Source organism: Mustela erminea, chromosome 19 (assembly GCF_009829155.1).
Source record: "Mustela erminea isolate mMusErm1 chromosome 19, mMusErm1.Pri, whole genome shotgun sequence".
NCBI lineage: Eukaryota > Metazoa > Chordata > Mammalia > Carnivora > Mustelidae > Mustela > Mustela erminea.
This window is the reverse complement of record NC_045632.1, coordinates 8701388-8715894: the sequence shown is the minus strand read 5'-3', so window position 1 is coordinate 8715894 and position 14507 is coordinate 8701388. Positions and strand designations below refer to the sequence as shown.

General features: G+C 42.0%; 2 protein-coding genes and 1 pseudogene across 2 annotated transcripts in view; 2 read left to right on the top strand and 1 right to left on the bottom strand.

The window, feature by feature from the left end:
- LOC116579132 (zinc finger protein 11-like) overlaps positions 1-14507 on the top strand; it is a 1039038-nt gene that overhangs the window by 564419 nt on the left and 460112 nt on the right.
- Positions 1-14507, bottom strand: part of LOC116579165 (putative protein ZNF720) — a 794777-nt gene that overhangs the window by 401603 nt on the left and 378667 nt on the right. The gene's annotated exons all lie outside the window — the stretch shown is intronic.
- LOC116579160 lies at positions 773-1400 on the top strand (annotated as a pseudogene).

The window sequence follows — 14507 nt, the reverse complement described above, 5'->3', positions numbered from 1 at the left end:
AGCACATATAATCTTTAAAAAAGAAAGAAAGAAAAAAAAATATCCTGCCTGTCCCCAATGCTGCCATAGCCAGTGCCACTGGCCTTCCTCCTATAACTGCCTCCCTCCCACCCCCGCCCTGGGCTGGGGCAAGAATGGGGGCAGGTTGCTCCGGCTGCGAGCAGTTTTGTGCTGCTGGAGGCAGGTAAGGCTGCCTCTTACTCAGAGGAGCTCCTGGCCCAAGGCTGAGGAGGGGCTCCCGAGGTCACCGTCAGACCTCCTCTCAATGGCATTTCAGCTGGCTCCATTTTGTGCAGTGAGCTGTGTGGGAGACACTGGCCTGGACCCCATTCCCGACCCTGGGCCCTTAGCAAGGCTGGTGCAGAATCAGGGTGGGGGTGTGGGGGCTCCCGATAGCTAGCAGGGGCATGGCAAGGCCGGACATCTTTGCCCCAGTGCCCTGGGTGGGTAGATGCCTAGCACGTGTTGGGCGCTGGCCTGGGGCCTGGGTCAAGGAGTAGGGTGATGCGTGCCACGATGGGCCTGACAGTCAGCCCACGGGGACGGTGGGGCTAGGGCCAGCCTGAAAACCTGCCTGGGTAGGAACGGAGGTGCCCGGGAGGGAGGAGTGGATTTGGTCTCCCCGCAGTCTGGCTTACATGTAAAAAATGCAGCCTTCTGGCGGCTTGTGGTCCCTGGACTTGCCTCAAAGGTCGAAGTTGGGCAAAGATCAGACTCCTTTTTAGAAAGGTGTTTCTGAACACCACTGACAACATGGTTCTCACAGTATTTCATGACAACCAGTGGCGATAGCGCTACGACAGATGCTTCTCTACTAGGCATGGCTGCACACTATATGGGAAGAAGCCACTATGAGATTCAGTCTCATGATGACACTGAGCACAGCGTGAATGATCATGAAGACACAAATAGTTCAAAACACAGTTTCAGAGAACGCGATATCTATCTTCCAACTGCAAATGTAGCAAGGATAATGGAAAATGTCATACCTCAAATGGGAAAGGTTGTAAAATGCCAAGGACCGTGTTCAAGAATGATTAAGTGAGCTCATCAGCTTTGTAACATCTGAAGCAAAGGAAAGATGCCATCAAGAGAAACGGAGGACAATCAAGGGAGAAGAAATTCTCTTTGCCATGCTGACCTCAGGCTGTGACGGTTCTGTTGAACTTCTAAAATTATCCTTTCAGAAATTCAGAGAGGCTATGAAAGGAGAGAAAGGAGTTGGTGGAAGACTCAGAGCTACAGATGGACTAAGTGAAGAACTTACAGAGGGTCAACAACAAAATGTTACGTTTATACAATGTCATATTTCTGGTGTTCAACAAATTCAGTTTTCAGGGTCTGAAGAAATGGTGGCATGGGGTGGAGAGAAGCTTAAGTCTGTATGATTCTGGAAATAGACATTAGATGGAAGTGACTGGGGAAAGAGGGCTCTTTGTACATTAAATAGCTGTAATGTAGCTTCCTAATGCTTGACTGAGGGCTTAATTCTGACTTGAGATGCTTTTTCATGAATGATATAAGAAAAATCTGGATTTTAAAGGTATTAAAATATTGTTTCACATGAGTTTGTTGCTCTTTAGGACTCCTATATACATTATACATTGGAATTTACTACTGTTAGAGATTTGTAGGAAGTTTCTTATTTTCATGTTGAATCATGTTATTTTTGTAATTCAAGTCAACAGCTGGGTTAATTCATGTTTTGCTGTTTTGATAAAATATAAGGGTGGAGTTAAAAGAAAGAAAGACTCCAAGCAAAAGAAACTCAGGAGAAAGAAGTCTCCATCTGAAATGTGATGGTTTCTGCAGATCGTTCTGTACACCTAAGGTCTGTACAAATGTAAGACGGGGAATATGAACACTATAGGGTAGGAATCTGGAAAAGAGCAGGAAGCCAATAAAAGCAGTTAACATTAGGTGTATGCCAACAAATTGATCTCAGTGCCCAAGGCACACCAAAGGACACGCTATCATTGGTGTTTTCTTGTGGTCTGAGAACAGTAATTTAGAATAGAAATCTAATTATGAAGATACAGTGGATATAAACGACATTAAATCACCTGTAGTTTCTATTGAGGCTGCTTTTAGGCAAGCAGACTTGATCAAAGGAATGGAGAAAGGGCCCCAGCGCCCCTATGGCTGAATGCAGACAGGCCCATCAGGGGACCCACCTCAAAGTAACCATGGGCCCTGTGCAACCACCGGGCTACTGAAGATGGGGTACAGTGACCAGAAAAGGGAAAATTGGATAAGTTCCCATAACCCTCACCTTCCCCCTTTAAACACAGCCCCCACCACTGTCTCCTTACAGTCTCTCCTCTGCTGTCCTGCCTGCTGCTCTCTTGCAGTGTATTCAGTAAACTTCTAATACCTTTGTTCTGCCTCAGGTGAATTCTTCTCAGTGCCCACTTGACTGGCTTCCCCCCAGTCGTGGACCCACATTTGGGGTCCCCATCTGACTCTCAGAGATACCACATTTAGACACCACAGTTTCCATGTGCTGTAATACCTACTGTATTTTTTTATTTAAATGTCTTTTTATTTAAATATTTATATTTTGGAAGGAGGAGGGAAGGGCCAGATGTAGAGGGAAAGAATCTCAAAGAGACTCCCCACTGAGCAGGAAACTAGAAGCGGGTCTCATTCTAGGATCTGGAGATCATGACCTGAACTGAAATCAACAGTCCAGTGCAAAACTGACTGAGCCACCCAGACAAACCTCTAGTGTATTCTACATAGAGCATCTTTTTCACATTCTTTTTTTAAAAAAATATTTTATTTCTTTTTGGTCGGGGAGAGAGAGAGAGAGAGCGCACACAAGCAGGCAGAGTGGCAGGCAGAGGCAGAGAGAGAAGCATACTCCTGCTGAGCTAGGAGCCCAATGGGGCACTCAATCCCAAGACCCTGGGATCATGAGCTGAGCTGAAGGCAGCAGCTTAATTGACTGATCCACCCAGGCTTTCCATTTCTTTCACATTCTAAAGGGGAAGACTCAACAATCCCCTCCCCCCAACTTCTTTAATCTGAGAAACTTCCATGCTATTCTGGACCTTATATCCATCATTTTACTTGTGCATTTTCTTCCTCCTGGGATACACATACCTGGTAAAGCATCCAGACAGGCCCTAAATGAGAAACGTTTTCCCTCCCTGATAAACCAGAACCAGACCTCATCAGCAACGGGAATCTTAGATGCCACACACCTTCCCCTCTGGATATGCCACCAAGGGAATATTTTCAATACTTGCAGGACTTTAATTCAAAGTGACAAATGCTGATGGCCTACTGCAGCCAGGTTGGAAAGAAGGCAGAGAAGGGAGGTAGGGGAGGTAGGGGTTATCTGGGATATAGGGGAGTAGTGTTCTAAAGACCTAGCCTATGGTATCACTTCAGAAAATGAATACTACATTCAAGAACACATGCACCAGAAACTTCAGAACTAGAGCAATCAACATTTGCAATTTCTAAATGCAAGGAACTTCAGGAGAAAAACATGACTAGACTTCTGACTTGGGATGCCAGGCTTACCTGAGAACTGGCCATTTCTTCTTTCACTTCATCCTGTAGATTTTTTTCTCATAAAGTATGTGTAGAGAAGTGACAGCTCCATCAGGAAAAAAATACCCCTCAAACCACCAATACAAACTCTTCATCTGTAAACTGCTCGCCTGAAGATAAGACCCTGAAATTGCAGATAAACCCAACATCCTAGTGCTTTGTGTCAGGAGCTGTTCAGAAACTTGAAGTTCCTACTTGAACACCAGTCCCTTAACTTTCCTTCTCTAATTCCAGGGGGGCTCCCCTCCCAAAATGCCCAGAGAGACAGAGAGAGCATAGGCACCATGTGCTGCATGGATCTGACCCTCCCAGACTCATGTAACAGAGACTGTTTTGCCTCCCCATGAACCAAAGCCTGCTCTCCACTCTCATAAAATAACCTGAAGCCCTCGTGCTTACCCCTGGCCTCACTGAGAATCACCTGGAGCCCTTAATTAATGTAACAGGATTGTTTCCACCCAAACTGACCAACAGAATCTGAGGGGGAGGCCAACAGAGAAGATCCTTTTTGAAACTCCACACGTGACCCTATTGGGAAGTAAGTGGGGAGGTGACCAGGCCAAGCACATTAACCAAGGCTGTGGTGGTGACAGATGAAGATCTATGCCTTTACTGATCAGAATTTATGGAGACACATTCTCCCTCTTTCTGCTACACAGAGACACCTTACAGGTGGAACTATTTCTTACAAATGCAAAAGTCTTCCAAAAGTAAACACAGGATTTCAGAGTCTTTCCTTTATCTGCCTTTTATTTAAAATAACCAGCCTAAAATAATGCTTATGCCACACACATTTTAGGGTGACAAATTGTTCCTCTTCAGTCGGTAAATGTTTCTTTTCATAAGTAACTGCCACACATTCTGAAGTGAATGTCCTTTTTACATTCCCATCAGCGATATGAGAATTCTAATTCCTCAACATTCTCACTGAAAATTGGTGTTATCCTTTTTCTTTTAGCCATTCCAGGAAATACTGCAGGTGTCTCACTGTAAAAGATGAAGTGATCTTTCTAGAGTGGTCCTGGTGACTGAAATGGGAAACCACATAAAAGAATCAAGTGAAACAAAAATCACATGGCTGCATTCATGCTTCAGTGACACTCCATTTCAAAGATTAAGAGGTACATGCACCTTGTGAGTACTGGGAGAGGTACAGAACTGTGGAATCACTAAATTCGACACCTGAAACCAAAAACATGTTATGTTAACTAATTGGAATCAAAATAAATTATTTAAAAAGATGGAAAACCTGAGTGGCTAAGTTGGATAGGCAGCTGACTCTTGATGGGGCTGAGGTCAAGATCTCAGGGTTGTTAGATGGAACCCCGGGATTGGCTCTGTCCCCAGGGTGGAGGGTACTTAAAATTCTCTCCCTTTGACACTCCCCTCCCCCAACACCACCAGTAACAAGTGTACTCTCTCTCTCGTAAGAATTTTTTTCTAAAGATTTTATTTATTTATTTGACAGAGAGAGACAAAGTGAGAGATGTAACACAAGCAGAGGGAGTGGGAGAGGAAGAAGCAGTCTTCCCGCAGAGCAGGGAGCCCAATGCAAGGCTTGATCCCAGGACCCTGGGATCATGACCTGAGCTGAAGGCAGACAATTAACGACTGAGCCACCCAGGCACCCCATCTCATAAGAATTTTTAAAAAGCAATTGTTCTATGTTAAGAGTACAAAATAAATCCTAGAATTAAGTTGTCATAAACCAAAAAGAAAAAGAAATAAAAAGTTACTGTACAAGGACTGTGTATATCAAAAAGTTAGCATTAAGAACACTAGGGGGCGCCTGGGTGGCTCGGTGGGATAAAGCCTCTGCCTTTAGCTCAGGTCACGATTTCAGGGTTCTATGATTGAGCCCCACAGGGGGCTCTCTGCTCAGTGGGGAGCCTGCTTCCTCCCCTCTCTCTCTGCCTGCCTCTCTCCCTACTTGTGATCTCTGTGAAATAAATACATAAATACAATCTTAAAAAAAAGAACACTAGGAAGAAAAAAGTGAACTGACTCTTGAGTATGGTGCTTTCAGTTTGCAGTGGGAGAAATAAGCCACCTGACTGGGAAGACCTCTCTTGTTAATAACATGGTAAGTGACACCAGGGAAATGTATTGTTACTTGGTTTGAGTTTCACCATAAACTCAATTTGGTAGGGACTAGTCATCTTCTGGTTATAATAGGTCACACAATCTGAGAGGCTTTGCTGGTCTACTTCTGTGCTTGGGTAACAGCAGTTGTTTTTTGGCTAGCAATGGGAACAGGTGTTTCTGACCTATCTCCCAACTTGCAGCCCAATAGATTGCCTGTTTTAAAAAAAAAAAAAAACAAAACCCTTGGAGTTCAGTTATGAATCTACTAAAAGGAAGATACTTTTCTTTTATAATACTGCATGGGCACAACACACTTTAGAGTCAGGAGAAGCACAAATTGCCAGTCTGTGGCACAAATGAAACTGACTTTTGAAATTTAATTTTTTTTTTAAGATTTTATTCATTTATTTGACAGAGAGGAGATCACAAGTAGGCAGAGAGGCAGGCAGGTTTCAGGGGGAAAGCGGGCTCCCCGCTGAGCAGAGAGCCTGATGCGGGGCTCAATCCCAGGACCCTGAGATCATGACCTGAGCCGAAGGCAAAGACCTAACCCACTGAGCCACCCAGGCACCCCTAAAATTTTAAATCCTTTACAATGTAACCCATTGAAATGATGCATTCTTGCAGTAAGATTCTGAATGAATCCAAATACAAAAATGACATTAGTTCCTCTCAGTAGACAGAGGCAGAGTCAGCTTCAGCATCCACAGCTAGGTCACAGGGATTCCCATTCAGGACACCAATAATTTAGGTGTTCCATCAGGGAAAGTGTAGAAGAATCAGCCAAATAACATACCAAGCACTTTGAATTTAGGCAGACTAACTACAGAGAAAACCATAACATGAAATATAGTAAGATCACTCTAATTAGCATATTCATTCAGAGCTAAAACATATAATGGCATAAAAATTAAGAACAGTCACCAAAACTTTCTGAATTTGGGAAGAATGAGGAAGGGAGAACAATAAGTATATTTGTGTGCAAAGGTATATTTTGGGCAACAGCTACAAGTCAGGCAATATAAAACAAAAAATTTCTTAAATGTGCAAAACACAAAATATGTTTAAGATTCTTCCTTATATTCCACTTAGTTAACATATGAAGTAATATTTGATTTAGGTGCACAACAGTGATTATACAATTCCATATAACATTCTATGCCTATCACAGGGGCAGTCCTTAATCCCCATCATTTACTTAATGCATCCACTAATCTACCTGCACTCTGGCAATCATCAGGTAGTTTTCTAAAGTTAAGAGTCTGTTTCTTGGTGTGCCTGGGTGGCTCAGTCTTTGAGCATCTATCTTCAGCTCATGTCCTGATCCTAGGGTTCCAGGATCAAGTCCCAAATTCTGCTCATGGTCAGCAGAGAGCCTACTTCTCCCTCTCCCACTCCCACTCATTTCGTTGCCTCTCTGTCTCTCTGTAAAAACAATAAAATCATTTTTAAAAAATTTATTTCATGCATTGCCTCTCCCTTTCTCTTTTGTTTCCGATTGCTCACTTGTTTTGTTTTCTGAATTCCAAACATGAGTTAAATGATACAATACTTGTCTTTCTCTGAATTATTTCACTTGGAGGAATACACTCTAGCTCTATCCATCTTGTGGCAAATGGCAAGATTTCATCCCTTTTAGGGTTATAAATATGCCTTTTGATTTATATCTTTCTTCTTTATTCATTGAGGGGTCAATGAACACTTGGGCTGGACTGTTTCAAACAGATATACTCACTGCTTCTCACTGTTGAACTGCTTCACCAACAAATCCATGCCATGCAAAGACCCAAAATACAGATCTACACTCATTATGGTGCTGAGAAAAGGGAGGAAAGTCCCACACAGCAGTGAAGAAGCTTCCCTGAAGAGCACCCAACCACAGTGGATCTGACCTTGACTGCAGTGATCTCCCTGGGAAACAAGAGCTTAGCAACCACAGCATGTGTCTTGCAGATCCTGCCTATTCCACTGTTCAGAAGGCTTCTTCATCTCAAACATGTATTCTACCCTGTGACATCTTAAAGCTGCCCACATGATTACATCATGCAATACTCTCCTCCATCCCTTGTCATGGATCTAGGCAGGGGACGTAGTGTAATCACTGACATCCAGCAGCATTAGTCCTCAGGAGATTAATCAAATCATCAGGATAAAGCAGGACTTCCCTACTCCTGAGAAACCCACATAGCCAATTCTTTCCCTCATTACATGTATTCATCAAATGACACCAGCAAAAGCTCCTTGTGCCTTTGCAGTGACTAAAGGGAGTCACTTCCAGGTCCCTCCACACATGTGAAAGAGTTCCTCACATTTCATTTTCATAGGTCTTGTCTTTCTCTTGAAGGATGGTGTCTTCCTCAAATTTTACTTAGATTCACATCCCACATACCCGTGCTAAATGTCTTAATACCCATCAGCTTTCCATCTGTCTAATCTTAATGAAGCATTTTCTGAGGACACTCTTTCCATAGCACAGGCAAAAAAGAATGGTTGTGGTGCCTACATAGCTGGAAAGAAAAATGAGGGCAAATACAACTGGAGATCTGGAGATAACTAGGTCATAAACAAGTAGAAATTATTTTTCTACATCTAGGGAATGCCTTGGGAAATTCGGGACTCTTCTCCTCCTCTACATGCTAATTCTTCATCTTGAATATTTTCTGTCTCTTCCCTGAGCTACTACATCACTCCTATTGGGATAGATTTCTTTTTCTTATGGGGTATCTATGACAAACATAACATGGTCATATGTGCATGTGTACCTCATAGACACATCAAAATACCACTCAGTGTAGGACATGGGGCACAGGCTTTCATTGTGTCCATGGTGCAGTGCTAGAGAGTCCCAAGTCTAAGTCCAGAATATGCCATTCTGACTAAAACAGATTTAGGGAAGCTCTGGTGGAGGGGGAGTCTTCTCTAAGGGACATGGGAGGGAAAGCATTGGGAGAAAGAGAAATGGTGGCTCACAAGAATGTAGTGCAAATGTCATATGAGACGTTTCACTAAATTGTCACTCTACAGCTTGCTGACTGGGGAATGCACTAGTGAGAAGGGCTCCTGTCAGTACAAGGCCCCGACAACACTACTGGTTACACAGAATCAATGCCAAGTATCAGTATCATGGAGTATATGAGCTAAAACACCAACAATACCTCTATGTTACAAAGTTTGGTAATACACATAATACACAGTAATATCATCCTATTCACAAAGAGGAGAAAATCATAGCAGAGACTGGGGAAAAATAATCACATATCCCTTAAACCTTCAGAGCAATGGGAAACTGGATTCCTAGGTATATTGTTTTACTCCAGTACCAAGCAGGTGATGGATTTGATCAGCTCCGTACAACCCGCAATGAAATAGATGACCACTAGACGTAGAATAACACATCATTCATGACATACTCATATCCATATGTTAAAAACCAGTGTTTTATTGAAGCATGTGGGTAGCTAAGTGAATTAAAGCCTCTGCCTTTGGCTGTGGTCATGATCCCAGCGTCTTGGGATCCAGCCCCACACTGAGCTCTCTGATCCACTGGGAGCCTGCTTCCTCTTCTCTCTCTCTGCCTGCCTCTCTGCCTACTTGTGATCACTTTCTGTCAACAAAATAAATAAAATCTTTTAAGTAAAAAACACCACTGTTTTATTAATGAAAATATATTAATTTCATACATACACAGAGTAAGTAGTGCATATCAAATCCACTCTATTGTCTCCATTCGAAATACAGAACACACATGTGTAAAAGCATTCAAGTGTTGTCAGAAGGATGTGGGAGTACCTATTTCTAAAAATTTCATGACTGAGGTACTTTGCTCAGAAATGTGTATGTGCAATGGTATAGCATTGTAGGGAAGAGTTAGCTACCCTCCTGCAGTCATCTGTCAGGATTTCCTCATTTAACCACATCAAGTCATACTCTCTAACGATAGCACTTAGGAAGATACATGCATAGTTTACTGCTCAGCTACCTCTTTTTCCTTAAAGAACAATTAGGAAAACCTCCTATTTCTAATATTGAGAAAGTTCTTTAGTTTCAATACATCCAGAAGTGTGTGCTCTGAACACCTATCCCATGGAATCTTAACATCAGTGTTATAACCGTAAGCACCATCTCCAAAGAGATGTACTTTCTATGTTGTGTATCACACGGTCCTCTTCCATGGAAAATTAGGTACGCATGAGTCCCACTTAATGGAGCAGGACATCTAATATATTGGACGAAGCAACAATCAGCCCCATGTTCTTACACACCCACGAGGAACAGAGGAATTTTCCAGAGGGATTTCAGAGGAAATAAATTGTTAGTCACAAATCACATATAGGGCTAATGTAAAAATTTAAAAATACTGAAATACTTGGGGCACCTGGGTGGCTCAGTGGGTTGAGCCTCTGGCTTCAGCTCAGGTCATGATCTCAGGGTTCTGGGATCGAGCCCCACATTGGGCTCTCTGCTCAACGGGGAGCCTGCTTCCTCCTCTCTCTCTTCCTGCCTCTCTGCCTGCCTCTCTGCCTACTTGTGATCTCTATTTGTCAAATAAATAAATGGAATCTTTAAAAAAAAATAAAAATACTGAAATCCTTATATATATATGAAAAAGTCCATCCACTAAATCTGTTCAACAGACTACCATATACATTTTCTAAGTGCTGAAGTCTGATTTGTCCTTATAATCACTATTTTCATACAGGGTAATGTCTGAGTAGGGTGAATAATGTATTCCATTGGCTTGATTTCTGTAACATTCTTTGGCATCTGATGTTCAATTCAATAGTTTTCTAAACATTGCTAACTTTCAATTGACTTTCCTTAATGCACTCTCTGGTGTGTGCTCCAGTGTATACTAAAATGAAGGCCTCTCCGCATTCACGATGTTCCAAGGGTATGAGTCTAGTATGCATTATGACATATGGAGTAAGAACTGAATTCCAGTTACAGGCTTGACCATGTTATTTACATCTCATACTTTCACTCCTGTATGAAAACAACGATGTGAAGAAAGTTGGGAGTCCCACTGAGAGGTCAGACACATTCTTAGTATTTGTACACTTACTCTCCTATTTAAAATCTCTCATATGGAGTGAGGAGGGAGCAGTCCTTAGGCACTCTCTCACATTCATTACATCCATAATCTTCTCTGCAGGATGAATTCTGTGATGTGCATTAAGAATTGTGTACCTACTAGAGGTTTGGCCACATTATTCATCTGGTGTCTTTCCAGTATGAATTCTCTGTTTAGAAGGCATGCATGCTGGACAAAGGCTTTGCTACACTGGTTATATTTGTGAGGTTATTATCTAATATGAATTCTCTCGTAGGCATGAATCCGTGACCGGTCTTTAATCAACTTTGCTCACATTCTCTTTTTCTTTTGTTTTTTAAGATTTTATTTATTTATTTGACAGAGAGATGGAGAGAGAACACAAGTAGAGAGGAGGATCAGTCACAGGGAGAGAGAGAAGCACGCTGGCCACTGAGCCGGGAGCCCGATGCAGAGCTCAACCCCGGGACCCTGGGATCATGAGCTGAGCTGAAGGCAGCCCCATAACCACCTGAGCCACCCAGGTGCCCCTGTTCTTACATTCTATACACTGGAAAACCTTCTATCTAGTATGAATATTATGATGTTTAGTGAGGACTGAGTGCATGTAAAGGCCTAACAACATTCTTTTTTTTTTTTTTTTTTAATTTTAAGGATTTTTTTAAAATTTATTTATTTGATAGAGAATGAGTGAGAGAGAGCATGAGAGAGAAGGTCAGAGGGAGAAGCAGACTCCCCAAGGAGCTGGGAGCCGGATGTGGTACTCGATCCAGTAAGTCCGGGATCATGACCTGTGCTGAAGGCAGTCGCTCAACAAACTGAACCACCCAGGAGCCCCGCCTAACAACATTCTTGACTTTGGTAAGGTTTCTCTCCAGTATAAATCCTGTGATGTTGAGTAAGTGTTGAGCTGTTTATAAAGGCTTTGCCACACACTTGACATTGGTAAGTTTTCTCTCCAATATGAATTCTGTAATGTTGAGTAAGGCCTGAGTTGTGGTTAAAGGCCTTTCCACAGTCTTGATATTGGTAAGATGTCTTCCCATTACAAACTCTTTGAGCTGACTAAGCCTTGAGCACCAGTAGAGGCCTTGCCACATTTTTGGAATTTATAGGGTTATGCTCTAGTATGAGTTCTGTTATGTTGACTGAGGCGTGAGTTCACCTTAAAGGCCTTGCCACATTCCTGACACTGGTAAGGTTTCTCTTCAGTATAAATTCTGTGATGTTGTATAAGGTTTGAGTTGTTAATAAAGGCCTTGCCACATTCTTGACCTTGGTAAGGTTTCTCTCCATTATGAATTCTGTGATGTTTAGTAAGTTGTGAAGGGACGGCATAGGCCTTAACACATTTTTGACATTGGTAAGGTTTCTCTCCAGTATGAGTTCTGTGATGTTGAATAAGGGATGACCTCCAGTTAAAGCTATTGCCACATGTTTGACATTGGTAAGGTTTCTCTCCAGTTGAGTTTTGTAATGTTCAATAAGAGTTGTGCTGTCCTTAAAGGGCTTCCCACATTCCTGACATTGGTAAGATTTCTGTCCAATATGAATTCTGTGATGTTCAGTAAGTGTTGACCTGTCACTAAAGGCCTTGCCACATTCTTGACATTGGTAAGGTTTCTCTCCAGTATGAATTCTGTGATGTTGAATAAGGGATGACCTCCAGTTAAAGCTCTTACCACATTCTTGACATTGGTAAGGTTTCTCTCCAGTATGAATTCTGTGATGTCAAGTAAGGGTTGAGCTGTGATTAAAGCCCTTGCCACATTGTTGATACTGGTAAGGTTTATCTCTACTATGCATTCTGTGATGTTGAATAAGTTTTGAGCATGATGTAAAGGTTTCAGCACATTCATTACAGTTGTAATTTTTTCCCCGCAATATGAATTTGGTGCTGTCTATTAAGACTTGTGTGATTGTTAAAAGCCTTGCCACATTCTTGACATTTGCAGGGTTTTTCTCCAGAATAGATCTGTGAATGTCCATTTGATGAACGGTCCTTAAAGCTTTGACCACCTTCTTCACATTTGTATACTTTTTCTCCAGTATGCATTCCCCAATCTTGAAATAGTGTTGAGTGGCAGTCAAAGGATTTACCACATTCCTTAAAGATGTAAGTTTCCTCTCCCTGAGGGATTATCTCATTGACGTTTAGGCTTGATGACTGACTAAACATGGTCCCTGGTTGATTACATGTGAATGGGCTTTTTCCCTCATGAATTCTCTGATGATCACCAACACTAGAGGACTGGTTATGAGCTTTCCCACATTCATTATATTTATGAGGACTGTCTCCCAAATGGTGACCATTATGTAAACTGAGGTTAGAGCTTGGATTAAAGTCTTCCCCACATTTATCGCATTCATAATGGTTCTCTGCAAACCGACCCCTGACATCGATGAACACTGGAGCCCTGGTTCAGTATTTTCTCAGATTCAGTGCATTGAGCAATTCTGTCTCCAGTGAAAAGCCTCTGGTCACACTGTAGGGTCAACTTCTCAGTGAAGTCCCTCTCATATGGATCCCACTGAGCCCTTTGTTCATTTCTAAATCTCTGATTTAAAGTCAGACCAATCCATATTTTCCAAATGGCTCAAATCATTACTCTCAGCATGGACTAGGTTACTTTCCAGATGTTCCAAGTGGTCTGTCCACAAATCACTATGGTTGACTATCTCATTGGAGCTTGTGCTGACAGAAGCACACTGCTCTGCAGAAACAGTTGACTTAAAAGGGAAATTTTCGCAGCGGTTTATATCCTTCACCATTTAGGGCAGTGACATTCTCATTAAGGGCAATTGCCTTGGTTTGGGTGTATCGTCCAGGATTTCTTTGAGGCCCTTCACTGTCCCCATCATTGTCCCAGTCTGTGCATAAGTATAAAATCTCAACAGCACTATCTTTGTGTCTGTGTGTTGACCCATTCTGGAAAGAACCTTCTATGCTCCACTGTAGCAGGAAACTCTGGGTCTCATGTGAAGATACAGTTGAAATATACCAAATAAAGGTAAAAGCACTGCACTTAATACATTCAGAAGAATGTACTGAAGACTTCTAATACAGAAGCATCAATGACAATGTCAGAAAGATGGCTGACAAGGAGTCATCAGGACCTCATTTCCCTCATGAAAATGTAACATGGCACACAACATATTGACCATATATCCTAATAGACAATTCTGTGATATGGTCACAGTGTAGCAGAAATCCCTTTCCTGTATCTCTAACGATCACAAAAAGGATCATATGAGCTCAAACTTAGCAGAATGGAGGATATGGAAACAGAAAACTGAACTGAATCAAACAAGAGTACAGTAAAAATAGGAATATATTAAGCACAGGAAGAGTTGTTTGGCAGAAGATCAACAACACTGACAGCCCATGAACTAAATAAAGAATAACAGAAAAAAGACTGATTATAATGACAAGTGAAGAAGTGAAAGCCAAAAAAGTATAACTGACTGTAGGAATAAAATTATAAGAGGCAACAATATTTGAGGGGGGAATCACAAGATTTGGGGTGGAAGCTACAGAGAGAGGGAATCACATGCAGGCATTACACTGAATACACAGTGTGACTTGAGCCTGTATCCCAAGGCCCTGAGATCAAGATCTGAGCAGAAATCAAGAGTCAGTACTTCCCCAAGTGAGGCACCAGCACCCAATTATTTTTTAACTCTTATCTCTGTGGTAAAGTTCTCACTATTGTTTTCTCACTCCTTGAGTATCCTTATGATTGCAACCTTAAATTCTCCATCAAGCTCCTTACTACTGTTTCTATATTATCTCTGACCTTGGTATTATCTG